Source organism: Parasteatoda tepidariorum, chromosome 2, assembly GCF_982258835.1.
Source record: "Parasteatoda tepidariorum strain Cologne lab strain chromosome 2, Ptep-v5.0, whole genome shotgun sequence".
NCBI lineage: Eukaryota > Metazoa > Arthropoda > Arachnida > Araneae > Theridiidae > Parasteatoda > Parasteatoda tepidariorum.
In genome coordinates this window covers 98,437,547-98,453,697 of record NC_141756.1, presented here as the reverse complement: position 1 = coordinate 98,453,697, position 16,151 = coordinate 98,437,547, and the positions used below count along the sequence as shown (strand labels likewise).

General features: G+C 30.5%; 1 protein-coding gene and 1 long non-coding RNA gene across 3 annotated transcripts in view; one reads left to right on the top strand and one right to left on the bottom strand.

The window, feature by feature from the left end:
- LOC107442800 (calcineurin subunit B type 2) overlaps positions 1–16,151 on the top strand; it is a 132,399-nt gene that overhangs the window by 94,056 nt on the left and 22,192 nt on the right. The gene's annotated exons all lie outside the window — the stretch shown is intronic.
- On the bottom strand, positions 11,696–16,148 carry LOC147815940 (uncharacterized). Its single transcript, XR_015431470.1, has 3 exons — positions 15,935–16,148; positions 14,891–15,035; positions 11,696–12,142 (listed from the first exon to the last, which is right to left on the bottom strand). It is a non-coding gene; the product is annotated as an uncharacterized LOC147815940 (long non-coding RNA).

Genomic DNA, 16,151 nt, shown 5'->3' with positions numbered 1-16,151 from the left:
AGTTAGGTCAAATGTACATCAAGTGGCAGTATAAAAATGTTGCTTTTTTTAAACTTACCACTGCTTTATTAGAAAAACAATTTTGTAACAATCAAATAATAAATATATAAAAATCTATATTTGAAGCATATAAGAGTAAAATTTTTTATTTTTTTATTTAGAAACTATCAATCAAAAAGATCCTTTAAAATTTGAATTATATTTATATAATAAGTAGAAGGAAATATTAGCAAAGGAAAAATTTCATAATGAGTCATTGAACAATATATCAATCCCTTTTGAACTGACCCCCCTACTATTTTAATGAAATTTGGTGGAACATGCACACATGATAAAGTAAACAATTCGAACAGTTTTTAATTTGAAATTTGTCCAAGTTATAAACACTTGAAAAAATAAAATTTTCACTGAAAAAACCACTAACTTGCATACTTGCAAATAACTGTATTTTTTTTTTTACTTAAAAAAAGTTACTTTAAGAACTTTTATTTTATAAGTTACTTTTTTTTTACTTTAGAAGAAAGTAAATGGTGTTTAAAAAAAGATTTGAAACACCATTGCAATAAACCTTTCATTTGATACCTTATATGACTTTCTGAGGCTAGGTCAACTTTCAAAGCAACCTGATTTGACCTGTGATATGTGGTCTCAAAGAATTATGAAAGAAATATTTTTTTTTAACTACAACATTCTTCTACACCTTTCAAATTTGTAGCATAGAAATTGAAATTTAAAAAAAAAAAAAAAAACATTAATTATTGCAAACCAAAATTTTTATTAATTGAAAGTGGTATGCTGTACAACTTTTTTCCCCTTTAAGACATTTCATACAATATACATGGAAAACTGAGTAAAAAGCCTAAAATTCTTAAACCAATATATAAATCAATGATCATTCATACCAAAAGTAGTATTTATCCCATACTTTTGTCTCCTAAAATGTATCGAAAATAACATTTTTATTTTTAGCAAGTGTATTATATTTTTCTTATTAAAAAATGGTTTACCTTTTGATATGCAAAAAATATGTGAAATAGTTACAAGATATGAATAACATTTATTTCATAGAAAATATTTTTTTAAATTATGATTATTAACTCTGTTACAATATGTTATGAACAGAATTAGTAATTTTTTAAACATATAAGCATTATAAAATTTTATGAAATAGTTAGGAATGATGTAGTGCTATTTTTTTGTTAATTATTTTTATCTCATTAGACGGTATGAAAAAATCTTAACCTGTTGTTGTTAGTACTTCAACCTTCTAAATGATCTGTGATTTATTTACTTTCAATATCAAAGGCTTCTGTGGGTACGAGTATGACAGTGAGGGTCCATGGGGCTGTAGAAAACGTATCTTAACTTCTTCGTAGTTTATATTTACATCTAAAATACATCGTATCCACCATTGGCTGTACTGCAAAATTACAACATACCCTCTAATATCTTCTAAGAGCAGTTCTAAAGGATGTAACGCCACTGACTGGATCTTACTTTCAGATGAATTTTAATACATTTTCGTTTTAATTGATGTGTGGCTTTCGTGTCTGTTTTCATATATTTTTTTGTGTACCGGAGATTGTGTGGCTTTTCAAAAAAGTGTCTCTATTTCTCACAATCATAATATGATTTTATAATACACAAAATTTGTTTATTGAACACAATATTAAAAAGTGTAAATAATTTACTCTAATTTTTATTTCATCAAAGTTTTTTTTTATAGGATTGTTTTGTGTTGAATGAATATCTAATTTAAATTGGTCTAAATGTTGCTAGCATATATATATATATATATATATATATATAGATTTTTTTTTCTGAAAAAGTTATGTATGAATGCTGGAACATGAAGGAAGAAATTTTTTTTACAGTACAACTATCGTTTTATGTTAAAAGGGCATTTATTTTTTATGCTTTGTTTAGAAACATAAAGAGACCAAAGAACATCTTAAGGGATTGTGGATCTCATTTCAAATCAGCTTAAGTAAATAGATTTAAATTGTTTTTTATTATTTGAATTAACAGTATTTGTTTATGCTTACATGGTTACTGCTACTTTATAGCCTAAAATAATAATTTCTTGTTTTGTAATCAAATGGAGAAGTGTATTATTTCTTCTTAGTCTAAATCAACTACAGTTTAAATGGTCATAAAAAGTATATTTAATTCTTAATTTATTTACCATTTGTATCAATGTTAATGTACTCAAAGTTTGGTATGAAATAAAACCTAATATAAAAATGAAGCTGCTTTTGTACATAGTCTTAAAAAAAAGCTACAAGTAAAGTAAAGTTTCATTTTTTCATAACATGTTACACATATATAATTTTTTTTTTCATTTTTTTATCATGGCTAAAATAAATTTTCATAAATTTAATACAGAAAATGAGATTTGTTAAATATTTAGTTAATTTTTTACTCATGAAAAATATATATATATATAATTTTTATTTTATTTGCATGTATAGAATTGGCCTTTTATGTATAATCTGCACTAAGGCTCTTTCTCATACTGTTTAGCAGTTTTGGAATTTTGACATTTTTTTCAAAAAAATTATTGAATATAGCTTTTTTTATTTTATTTATTTTTGTCATTTCTTAGATGACCCTTTGACTGTCCTTGGGCTGCAACCCGCAAACAGTTAGCCTATACTTATCCCCATGATTCATGCATAGAATAAAAAGGCATACCCCATTAATTTAACAGTACTTTTTATTATTTATTTTTAATTGTTTATTTGTAAAATCGCTGTTTGAACTCTAATGCACCATTGAAAAAGATTTTCCTTAGAGCATGAGTGGTGAGTTTTCATTGCTTATTACTAAGGAAAATAGTGAGGTTAACTGGTAATCAATAAATAATGTTTCAATTTTGATTTGCTACGTTTTATATATGGATTAATTGTATTTGAAGAGAAGTGTGCTTAGGATAAAGCTCAAACTGGACTGACTCTTTCTAGATGAAATTTCAGTTATAGTTTAATGACAGCATTACCAGAATCGACTACACTGTTCCAAACATCAATGATATTAAAGAAAGCTCATCAATATTTGCAACATGCCTGATAAACCTAGTATGAAACACAAGGATAAAAGCAGCAGAATTTTATTTATTTACTTTTTTTTTCCAGAGTGCCTTCGACATTCTAAATGCTCCTCAATATCGTTTGAACACTAAGTTGTTCTTTTTTTCGTAAAATCTATGCAACTTTTTACAATAGCTCATTCTAAAGAGCGGTCGAAAATATGAGCACAAATGCTATGGCAATTCGCATTTCCGTCGTATCTATGAAGTTAAATTCAAGAATTTAAAAATATTTTCACATTACAGTAAAATTTATTTGTCCAAAACTAATGTTGAAGTTCCTTTAAGAATTAAATATTATTTGTATTTTATTCATTAATGATTATAAAAAGAAGTGTATTTTAAAAGGTATGAAACATTTTATATCATTCTTAACATCATAATTTTTCAACATAATTTTGAAGAGACGTAGTAATTACAAGAAGTTAAAAAATGATATTTTTAAATTTTAGGTATTAGAAAAGCTATTTATCTTATTAAAATTTAAATTTGATTGTGAAAATTACCTAATTAATAATCACGTAAAATACTGTATATCATACAGGGGGTTCTGTAATTACATCTAACACGTTGTGAAATCTGCAAATTGATATTTCATAGAGGAGAAAAAATGACAACTTCATCGTATCAGTTAAATTAATTGGTAAATAGGCGGTATGAAAAATAGAAAACCAGTTTGAATGGCCGATGACACACGAACGTGTTAGTTTTAATCGCCTTTCTAAGTTTTGTTTTCTCTAGTAATCACAAGTTTTTAGTCAATCCCACCTTCATCAGTCGTGATTCATTAAATTTTGATTTTTTTTCCTTGCCTAAATATTAATTTATGACCCTTAATGTGTGTACTCGTTTTTTTACTTAAATTTCATCAAGGATTTTAAAAATATACATTAAGGTTGAACTTTATGAAATGTCCTGTTTAAGTTGAAACCTTTTATTGTTTTTAAATGAAATTATTACGACAACCAGTTTCGACAACAATGATTGTAATAGGATGATTTGAATGCAGTCATCCAACTCCATCCAAACTCAAATATGTTATGCAGTTTAAGTAATGATATTTAAGAGCTTTAAATCTGACTCTCTGAAAAAAAATCGGGATATTACTGAAAAATATTGTGATTGGAGCGCGTGGTTTTTATTTTATTTCATAATCGTTCAACAGCCGACCCAATTTTGGGTTTACTGTTACCAATGTTCAACAACGTCGCCTTGTAATTTTGTACCCAATCCAGAAGACAAGGGAACTCTTGGATCAAGTGTTGGGAAATTTTTTTTTATTGAAACTAACCCGCGTTTGCGTTACACGAAGAAAAAAACCACGAAATCCTATAATCCGTCTACCGTGGAGGATATTTTGCATCAGTACTGTAGTAGGTGCAAGCCGGGTGCGGAATTCGTATCGACCAGCCATTATTGGGATTCGAATCTGGTTCACCTCATTCGGAGGCGAATACTCTTTCCCTTGGTTCCATCTTCACTGAGTATTAACTCTACAGGATGTTCCAATTTTATTGATTGGTACCAATTTTATTGTTTTGTCTAAATTTAGTCATCTTCAAAATGTAAATAGCAATTCGATCGCAATTTAAGGAAATAAACGATTTTTTTCTCTTAATCCGCAATGATTAATGAGAAGCAACCATGAGGGTTGATCAGCAACGTAAACAAGGGGCGGAACTTTCCAGTTTTTAATTATAAAATAACAAAACTACGGAGTTGAACATTAGTGGTCGTAAACCCAAAAATTGGATCAGCTGTTCTACGACGGATATAAAATAAAATAAAATCTATCTATTATAGGCCTGGATAGTAGGGCACTGAACCCATGCCCAAGAGTTCGTGGGTTCATCCACAGCCGGCCGAAGACTGCCCGTGTAGTAAATGGTGACTGATGCAAGTTAAATCTATCGAGTTGCAAAGTCCTCCATGTTCCTATAACAAATCAAAACCTCTGAGGGTACTGAAACAAAAATTTCCTTGTCTTCTGAATTTGTTCAAAATTACAAGGTTACAGAGTTGAACATTAGGAGTCGTAAACCTAAAATTGGGTCGGCTGTTCAACGATGGTTATAAAACAAAATCTATATTTTAAATAAGGCGAGTGAAAAAGTCTTTCTCACAGTTCAAATAAGGGGAAAAATCAAAACTGTTACTCGAGTAACCAAAAGTAGATTACAAGACAGGATGTGAATATTAAAGTGCAAGAGCGTTTAGTTTAGAATAGTAAATTAAGAAAAAGACTTCGACAAAGGAATAACATAAAAAGATTAGTTGAAGCGCTTTATGTTACACACACACATATATATATAGGGAGGGGGGAGAGACTCCCCCCACTCTATAGGTACTGCCGCGGTCATAATTTTACTTCTTATAATCTTAGCTTAACTAAATTACGCCGAAGGAAAAAAATGTAGCTTTAACTTAAACTAAACTCAGTGGCGCGACAGCCCCTAGGGGGCCAAGGCCTACTGGGCCCATCTCAGTTTTCTTGACATTGGGCTCTGGGGGACAGGAGCAGATGTTCCAGTTAGGTGGTCAGCCGAACGCGGAACCCCAAGTGTTTAGTTCCCAAGCATGCTTGGTACTCATTTGTCTACCCACTTAAGGGATGAAAGGCTGAGTCAACCTTGCCCGGCCTGAGGATCGAACCCAGGACCGGTGGCACGGGAGCGCAAAGCACTACCACTCAGCCCCCGGGCGTCTAGCTTTAACTTAAGATAATTTAAAATCTGTTCTCCTATTTATATCCAATTTTGTTAGAGGCTATGTGTCCTTTTCGCTCGCACTCACTTGTTTTTTCCTATATTTTAAAAACATGAATGTAATTATAAATGGATGCAGAATTTAACAGAGTATTTATAGTTTGTCTAAGCTAAGAACTCCCCCCGCCACATGGTCTGAGGCCGTCTGCTGCTATGGATACAAGAATAGCGTATTCCAGGGAAGGTAGCTAGCCGACCGGCCTGTGGAGGGGTTAGGGAACTGCATTTGCACCAGAAAGGTTCTGGGATCGAATCCCGGGCAAGGCATGGATGTTCTTTTCTTCTCTGTACTATCTGTCCTTACTGTGGGAGCAACGTAGGCTCACCTAATATGGTGCCCTTGTAAGAGAGGCCAACAAATCTGCCCTGTTAATGTCCGAATTGACGAACAATGTTAACACAGGAGGGCATTGGGGGGGAGGGAAGGTAGCTTCTCTTCACTCTAGGGCTAACACAATAGACTGGAAAAAAAGTCCTCTTACTCTCGCTGAATCTTAGCCAAAATCTGTCCTAAGCAATGACCCCACATCCCTTGAAATAGTTAGACCTCGTTATCATAGTCACCGCCAAGGGTCTTGACAAATGGCTAGGCGAGTTTTTACTTTAGACAAACTATACATTAACTAGTTCATTAAACATTTTTTTAGAAAAAATTGCACGTTGAGACATAAAGGTTTGCCACCCCTGGACTAAACCATCCGACAGAGAGCAATGAAATTTGGCATACTAATAGTTCGTCGCACGAAGGTTACTGTTCACATTAAAACATTATATTACAAACCGTTCGAGCGAAAAACGGATTGGAACTTTCTTGCGTCATGTCCACTTAATTACATGTCGGATAATCGAATAACAAGCTTACACGAATGGAACCAAATCATTTTGTATGCAACTAATGTTAAACTTCCCCGTTTAAACTGACATTCTTTGTTTTTTGTCCCCGCCTAATTGCATGAAGAAGGTACTGAAATGAAAAAAATTTGTTTATTTTGGAGAAATGCTTCACTAACTAAAATGAAATTTTCGTTTTTCAGTTAAGATAAGGATACAATAGGTGGTCACTTCAAGAGGGTCCTGTTCATTAGTTGGTCTAAACAGGTGTTTGGGGTAAAATTGAAAAAAAAAATCTAATCTTGCTGCTAGTTATACATTGAAGTGAGCGACGAGTGTTTTACCCCTCTTTGAATTATAGTTTGTTTACGGTAAGAACTCCCCCCCGCCACTAAATCTGAGGCCGTCTGCTGCTAAGGAAACAAGAATAGCGAATTTCAGGGAGGGTAGCTTCTCTTTACTTTAGGGCAGTGTTTCCCAAACTTATGACTTTTGTGTACCCTTTCTAAATTTTTCGTAATGCTGTGTACCACTAATAAAAAAATGAGTGTATTTTTTACTATAAAAAAATTGCACAAAAGTTAAAAATCACTACTGGCTGTTGACACCACTAATTATTAACTGCAAACTCCGCAAAAAATAGCAAATAGAAAAATACGTAATCGTAAATTTTCATGGCTAGCTTTGTTTTTAAATAAGTTTGTTTGAAATTTTCGTTTATTGCAAGATATTTCGCATAAGGACGCGTACCCTCGCTAAACTGTTCCCGTACCCCTGGGGGTACGCGTACCACACTTTGGGAAACACTGCTTTAGGGCAATATGAAGAAAAATGATTCCCTTTCTCTCCCCCACCCGAGACAAAATATATTCTAAATAGTGACCCACACCCCTATTTGAAATAGTTATACCTTGTTACCATAGTCACCCCCACAGGTCCAGACGAATAGGGGAGTTCTTACTTTAGACAAATTGTACTTACTTACACATCATTTAGAATTTTAAAAAGGTACAGAGTGATTTGTTTTGTAGTCAAGATTTGTGGTCCCCTCCTGGTGCGCTATTAGCTTTCATAAGAAAAAATTTCAAAAACGTAACAAATCAGTATACAGTGTGTCTTTCTCTTAAGTAAGAATAATTATTGCTTAATCCAGAGAATAACTCTGAGAATGATTGCAAGTTCAGCGAGAAAAGGATGGATTTGAATTAATAGAGGGGGGGGGCAATGAATCTGGGAAACGATATATTAAAAAAAATTCCAAACTAAAACAGCTCATTAATTTGGAAATTCTCAAGACGAGGTTAGAAAAAAAAATTTAAAATAAATAATCTGACTATACGTTTGAGAGGAATACGCAATTATTCATGAAAGTCTTAATAGAAACTGAAAGGGAAAATCTAATTTTGATAAATTGACGAATTAAACGGGTATAAAAATAGTCTTCAATTATAGATTTTTTCGGAAGGGATCAAATAATATTTTAGTACCTATATATTATACTATTCACTAATATTGATTTATTTTTATATAACTTTAAATGACATTTATATTTTATGATACTAACACAGATACTATTAATCAAAATTGTTTATTGATCATAAAACTAAGTTTATTTAATCAAAACACTATAATTTGCATTAAATACCATTAAAAATAAAATTTCGCAGAAATTTAGGATAGAATATTGCACTATCCTTTTAATCGAATAACCCGCTCAATTGCATAGATTTGGCTGGAACTGATGATATTCCTTTAAGCGGGGTTGACTGGTTAAACGTTAGCCGTTGTTTCCTCAAAAATCTTAAAGATAACATCATTGATACTTTATAGCTCTATTTAATAACAATAAAAAAGAGTTATTGCTTGTACTTTATTTAGTTTTTTTTTCTCGCTACGTCATAATTTCAATCAACAACAGTTCCGCAATTGACTGATTGTTGACACGTTCTCAGCAGATCACCGAAGTCGAGCATAACTGGCTGCTGTCAGCGTGCGGGTGAAAAACTACTTGGATCAATCTGTGAAGGGACCGAGGGTGTGAGGTATTGGTTCTCGTTAAAATGTTATACGTAAGTACTTGACTTCACGCGCATGTCGTCGGTCTATCGAAGAGAAGGGAGCCTCACCTCGGCAGAGTTCAAAATTGTGATGGCATGTCTTCAGATGATTGTCAGGAATGTTTACCAGACCGTTACCAATAGCCCATTGAGCAGCTTTAGTGCGACGTAAACAACAACAATGAAAAAAAAAATTTACGTGGTGGCACTATGTCACCAAATTATCTCTGAAGTTATCTGAAATCACGTATTTAATTTGTCACGTCTGTCAAAATGTGTTTCGGTATAAGTAAATAATTTAAAAACAGCGGTAATTAAAATTAAAAAAAAATTCTTTTGCAATGAAAGGCAAAATTAATGGGAAAGTGGTACTAATTTGCTTAGGAAAAACGTAGAAAATTACTTCAGTTTTATTAACAGCTGTCCCTCTTTTCTTTTTCTCTGGCCTTTTAATTCCTAGTAAGAATATATATATTTTTTTGGTATTCTCTCTTTAAAAATAAAAAGTCAAACAGCTGATAAAAAATATTTGTTAGATTACGGAATTATATATTTTACTGAAATATAAAATTCAAAATAATTAGTTTGGAAAAATCTTTTTTTGATTCATATTCAAAAATGTATTAATGATTTTGTAAATTAAAGAAGTTTCAATTATAAATAACTGTTTCGCTAAGATTTAAATTACTGCATATTAGTTAAATTGTTTGGAAGTGAACCGCGTTTGAAATATTTGACTTTTTATGCAGGAAAAGACACGGTGTTTCACGTTATATTTCATCTCACCAAATATTATTAAACTTCTAAATTTATTTCTCACCTATCCTGACATGAATAAATACAAAGAAATAATGAAAAAAAATATATTTAATGAAAATTCTGAGTCAAAGTGTTAATGCTGACGCTCAGTTCATTTAAGTAATGTAATAGATGCATATTGAAATACTAAAAAGTAAGCCATTATGTTACAAAAAGCAACATTTATGGAGTTCAGGTACTTATTCGTATAGATTAATCGTAAACAAGCGCCATACTATTATTGTCGCCAATGATGCTTAATTAATATGGGTAATTCCTATTATATAAATTAAAAAAATTACTTATTTACAAAAATTCCAAGTTAATGGTTAATTTCGATATTATGCCTAGTAATGTTGAATACAGTTAATCTCAATTTTAATGGGCTGAACAACAAAAAACAGGTTTTGTTATGTTTTTGCTTATTAATTTTGTCAGTATATACCGTTCAGTTTTGTCCACGATTTCATTGGGTTGTTCAGTACCGAGTTATTGTTTTTTTTGATTTTATTAATCCTGTTCGAAGAGTGGATATTTAGCTAGTTGAAAATAAAAAAAAGTTGAATTACAGTTCGTTAAAAATAAGTTAACTAACGCTTTTCGTTTCCCGAAACTCTTGTTTTTTTCTCAGGTCAAGAGCTAGCCCTTGTACAATACTTATCAATATTTTAGTCAAATAACTTCTAAACGTACTATTGGACGTATTTTCAAAATTTTAATTGAATATAGTAGCATTAAATTCTAACTTGAGATTCATTTAAACTGAAATAGTTGCAGTGTTATAGTAGTAGCACCTTGGATACATATGTACTATAAAATAGTATCTTTCTCTTGATAAAATAGTATCTTTCTCTTGTTAGTATCTTCAAGAAAGAATAAATAAATGAGATAAATTTTCTTTTGAATATATTTATTTTTAGTGGTAAGAGTACAGCATATGTAAAAAGTATAAAAAAGGAAGAAAAAAAAATTATTCAATTTGAAATTTCAATCTGAGAATTTGAAGCACATATATTTGTTTTTGTTCTTACACAATAGACAGAGTATGGTAGCTAGTTTGACTCTATGAAGGTGCTTGCAGATGCAATCATATAAGGTCTATGACCACTATCAGTGGCATCATCCTGAGAAAAAGAGCAGCTAAGTCTTTCTTTATAACTATTGCATAGCTGCCAACCTTATGAATCAAAAATGAGGAACACTATATGCGACAAAATTATACGCACTAATTACGAGAGTAAGATAAAAATTTAATTATTAAATCATAACATTAATAGACATACATTTAAATATGTAAATTAGTAAAACAAAACTATAAACACTATCTTTTGTGGGAAACTTATAATATTAATGTTTTATAATTAAGAATACCGGTATAATATATTAAAAACAAACATTACCTATTAATATATAATTATTTATCTCCAAATTATAAAACACTGGTAAATAATAATCTACATCATAAACAAATATTTCTGATGCAAGTGTTTAAATACTACAAAAAAAAAAATTTCCAAAAATAATAATTTAGTGAAATAATCAGCAACAGACAGCTATTGGAATAATATTTTCCAATGAAAAGCTACTAAAAATTACTTTAGCACAATAATCACAGGATGCATGCTTGTGGCGATCAGAAAAAAGGATTGGTTTAAAATCAAAAATTTTATGAAAATTCAGAATTTTTATAAAAATATCAGATTGGATTTAAAAATTAGGAACAAATCCGAAAAATTCTGAACAGTTGGCAGCTATGCTATTGTCTGCTTAGTCATCTGTAAAATAAAAGCATTTTTCTAGATAAAAAAATAGAAATCATGTTACTTTAAAATTCTACAGTGGATCAGAATCCAATCAAAGACTTCAGTTATATTAATAACTGACAACCGTGCCGGAAAATAAAGAGCTTAATTATTTTTATGAATTAAAAAAAATATACAATTATATTTAATACATATAGCAAAATCAATGACTGAAATGTTATCTTGTTACGGTACAGAGATATTCTTCAAACTAAATGAGACTCTGCATAAACCATTGTAGAAAATCAAGTCCTGGTAAATATATCTCACAGAAAAGCTTTAAGCAGACAATGCTGTGAGACCATTCCCCGGGACAAACATGAATCATCAGCAGAATCCAGGCAAAAGCTAGAAGAGAACAAGTTGCTTCAAATTAATATTGTAATCAAGATACCTTGTTAAGATTTCAACCAATGGTTAAGTATATAGATAAAAGCACAACTCTTCAAATTGTGAATCTAATAAAGGATTGCATACATTAGTTTGAATCAATTTGAATTACAGAGTGAAAGAACTTATAGCACAGAAGTATAAGTTTTAAGCACAGATTAACAGAATTTTTTTTATTATTAAATCTGGCATATCCATCTTTTTCCACGCATATGGCATACTTGCGACACTTTCAGAGTGGTCTCACAACTCTTTTGGGAGGAAGCATCACTCAAACTCATACTCGGGGATTTGACACATCTGTCACTTTAAAATCAAGACATAAAAAAGGAGTGTAAATTATTGCAACATTAGCTTTGTTGCTCGATTTTTTCTTTTTGCAGATCCCCAATTTAGTCAGGTTACTTACATCTGAAAGAGAGGGAAAGTGTCTGATTAATATTATTTAATATTTCTATTGCAGCATCAATCAGGGTTTACATATAAAGACTAATGGCTTTAAGAACAAGACAATCACAGGACATTACATCACAGCATTTAATAGTTAGTCACAGCACAGATTTTATTATATTTTCTTTACACAACATAAATGACCCCACAGCCAATTGTTCAGTTGGTGTGTGCACTGTTGAGTCACCGTTTACCCTAGAGACAGCCACGTAGGCTTCTTAAAGGCACGAGTCCATGATGGATCATGGAATGTGCATGTTGTGTTATCCCCACGCTGACTTTTAATGATGAGCCAGTACATGTTGATGTGTTTGTCCATTGTTCAGGTTTGATTGCACTGTTCCCAGTTTTTTAGTATCTAATCATCTAAATTCTGTCGACATCACCAGTTCCTTAATGAATATTATTTTCTAAACCTTTTACAAGAATAAAAAATAAAATCATAAAATAATTTTCTAAACTTATTAGTATCTAGATCAAACATTAAATTAGTTTTTATTTAGAATGCAATAAATGCCACTGATAAAAACAAAAGTAATAAATATTTTTGAAATAATCAAAGTAAAAGAATATATATTATTAATAAAAGAGGAATATACTAACTGGTAGGGCACTGTCTTTTCCTTAACCACGGTGTGATTAAAGACATATACTGATAAACATTAAAAGATCATTTAATTCATTCTGACTTTAATTATTTTATTAATACTGTAATAATTTATAAACAGTGCTGTACTAACAGTAAACAATCCATACTATAACAATACAGTTGGGGAAAAAAAACTCACAACGATCAAGGTATAATGCCACTGTTAAAAATATACAATTCTCCGAATAATCAAAACATTATAGTAATAAAAGAGAAAGATACTGAGACACTCATATTAGCTTCTGTTAAGTCTAGATCTCATTTAAGCTAACAAAGAATAGAATTAGATCAATCTCCGTGCAATCTAAAATTTTTTATAATCTCTTTTAGTGTTGAACATATACCCATTGCTATTTAGAAATAGCAATTGGCATTATTCATTAGCGTTATTAGCATTATTCATTTAGTATATTTTACCAAAGGCATTTAAAGTGGAAGAGTATTTATAATTCAGGTACAATAATCAGGTTCTCTAAACAATCTTCCCTCTGTCCTTTAAGGGTAGAACCAGAATCATTGAGAGAGAGAACTAGTCATAAAATATTCTATTGCATCTAAAAAATTTTCTGCATTGTGTAAAGTAGCACAGATAAGAATATTAGAAAAAAACACTCTCTACTGAATATTTTTCTTTACAGCATCATAGTACTAAATCTGTTCAAGTACTGTCAGGGATCTGTCCAGACATTCTGTAAAAGGTCCGTATTTGTAAAATTGGAAAAAAATTACTTGTAATTTGTGAATATAAAATAAACGTTAAGTCACATTCTTTCAACCAGGGTCCTGCTTTTGTGAATTTGTGCAAATAGGGTCTGTTATTGCAAAAAAAAAAAAAAAAAAAAACTTTTTCAAGGAGTTTTTAAATTGTAAAGACTTACAAGATTATGTCCAACACTGTAAAATTATAATTACAAGGTATTTTGCCTATACTGCTGAACGCAGAATATTCATTTCGGACGAATAAAGGAAGAAGTGTCTGCTGAAGACAAAATTTATTTAGATTACATCTGTCGTTCCCTCCCCCTCCCCGGGAAGGGCTTATTCGATTAACAAAACAATAATGAAGATAAACGAATTTGTGAAGGGTCTGAGTAAAGGATAAATTATTTTGTGAAATGTCCGTTTTTATGAAAAGATATTTTGTGAATAGTTCGTTAACGGACCCAAATCTCTTCTAAACAGATATCTGACTGTGACTACTCTTTCTTATTTGTATGGGATGAGTTCTGGTTATCTGGCTAAATGTCAAGACAAGATTACAATATTTTCATATAATTAGTATATAAAGTTGTGTATAAATACACTTCTTTTTTTAGCAACTTTGCTATGCATTCTTCAAAGATGTTTGCCAGTTGAATATGGCCCTGGCAGTTTAAATGTATGTGATCTTAACCAATACATTCATCCACAGATAAAGCTGATTCACAGAACATTAGCCCAAGTAAAATTCACCAAGTTTTAATTACTTCATTGAATCGCTTTATAGTGACATTTTCAAGATTAACAAAATGTTGATGCATACGCTGATCTTTCAGTAAGAGAAATTTCTAAACTCTTCGTTCGAGAAAAACAACTCAGAAATATTTCTGTATTGTGATCTGCCGTGCCAACTACAATCGCCAAGGTGCTAAACAGATTGTAAACTTGCAAATTTAATAACAAAAAAAAAAAAAAAAACACATGTAGATAGTTGTCCGAGGGTGGTTACGAGTTATACCTTCTGAGTTCCCTTCTCTTTTTATTAGTTCCTGGCGGCTGGCTACCCAGGATTATTCTTCCACAGATAACCAAACAAAATCTCCCCAATAACCCCACAAATTTTATTAACCACACAAGCCAGTTTTTTAAAGTTGGGCATTGTACCCAATTGCACATCATTAGTTCCTTTATTTTTAAGAAAAGCAAAATAAATTATTATTATATAGCACAACCATAAGTAATATTAATAAAAAAATAAATAAGTATCTGAATTAGAATAGTTACACAAGATACTAACAATGCCAACAAATGGTTTAGATACATAATCATTAAATATGTAAATAAATTACATTTCAACTTACCAACATGAATTAAGACAAAAACACAATCGTCCCTTCACAACTGCACACTTAATTTGTCCACACCGATTCCAGGGTGTGCAAACATCGATATCCCATTTTCATTCAGCATTTAAGTAATTAGCCAAATACTTCTCCAAGGAATCACCTAGTAAAAAAGTATTTTATGAAGAGAAAGAAGAAATATGAAAAGTTTGCTTTACATTGTCCACGTAAACTGTCAAAAATCTTAGGGTAATGAAAAAAATACAATTATAGATATAGTTTGAGAAGTTAAATAATTGAAAAAATTCAATTTCATATTATTATCCAATAAAGATAACTTAAATTTAAGATAACTTGCTAATCTGAATTATGTTCTAATTTATTATAGTATTTGTATTATGTATTTTAAATAAAACAAATTATTGAGTACAAATTGTTTTGCACATAATTGTGATACACCTATAGAATAAAAATTTTTTTTGAAAGTATGCATGCTCATAATTTATTCAATAGTTAAGACAACCTAAAAGAATAATAATGAATGCAGTAACTGTGAATGAAAATGATAAATATTATCTAAATTTGTTCCATTTCTCTCAGAATTTTTTTTTAGATTAGTTTACAATAAAATTGAAACAAATTATTTTAGACATGATCAAAACCCTCTTCACTATTTTTAAGAAAATTCAATATTAATCTTTCTATATATAATAAATTTTAATTAGCAATATATTTCATAGAAAAAAAAGATACCTCTGTATAATAAACATAAATCAAGTAATTCAACTAAATGAAATTTCATTACTAAACTGCTTCACACAATTTCGGCAGATCAAACAAAGGATTTCTAAGGAAGCAGAGAAAAACTTTGATAAATGAATTTTTATAACGATTTTCTTAAAATACATACATTTTACAAACTATTTACTTTAAAATCTAACGCGTGGTATTCACAGATATTTAATAAAATTCATTAATCTATTTAAAAATTTCATGCAATTTTTTTATATACTGCTATGAAACGTACACTAATATTATAAATCTTTAATTAATAAGAATTACCTGTAATTAAAACTTTCACGATGATAAAATATGAAATCCCGCGCAGCCAAATACAGAAAATGGCTTCCTCTAACAATAGCTTTTGTTTAAACAACGCCAATTGCTTTGGCGAAAAAGTTTGGTCACACAATCAATATAGGGTTATAAGAAGATTGATGGATAAAAGCTAGCGTCAAGCTCACTCCGCCCAGTTACCAATTCCTAAATTGACCAAATA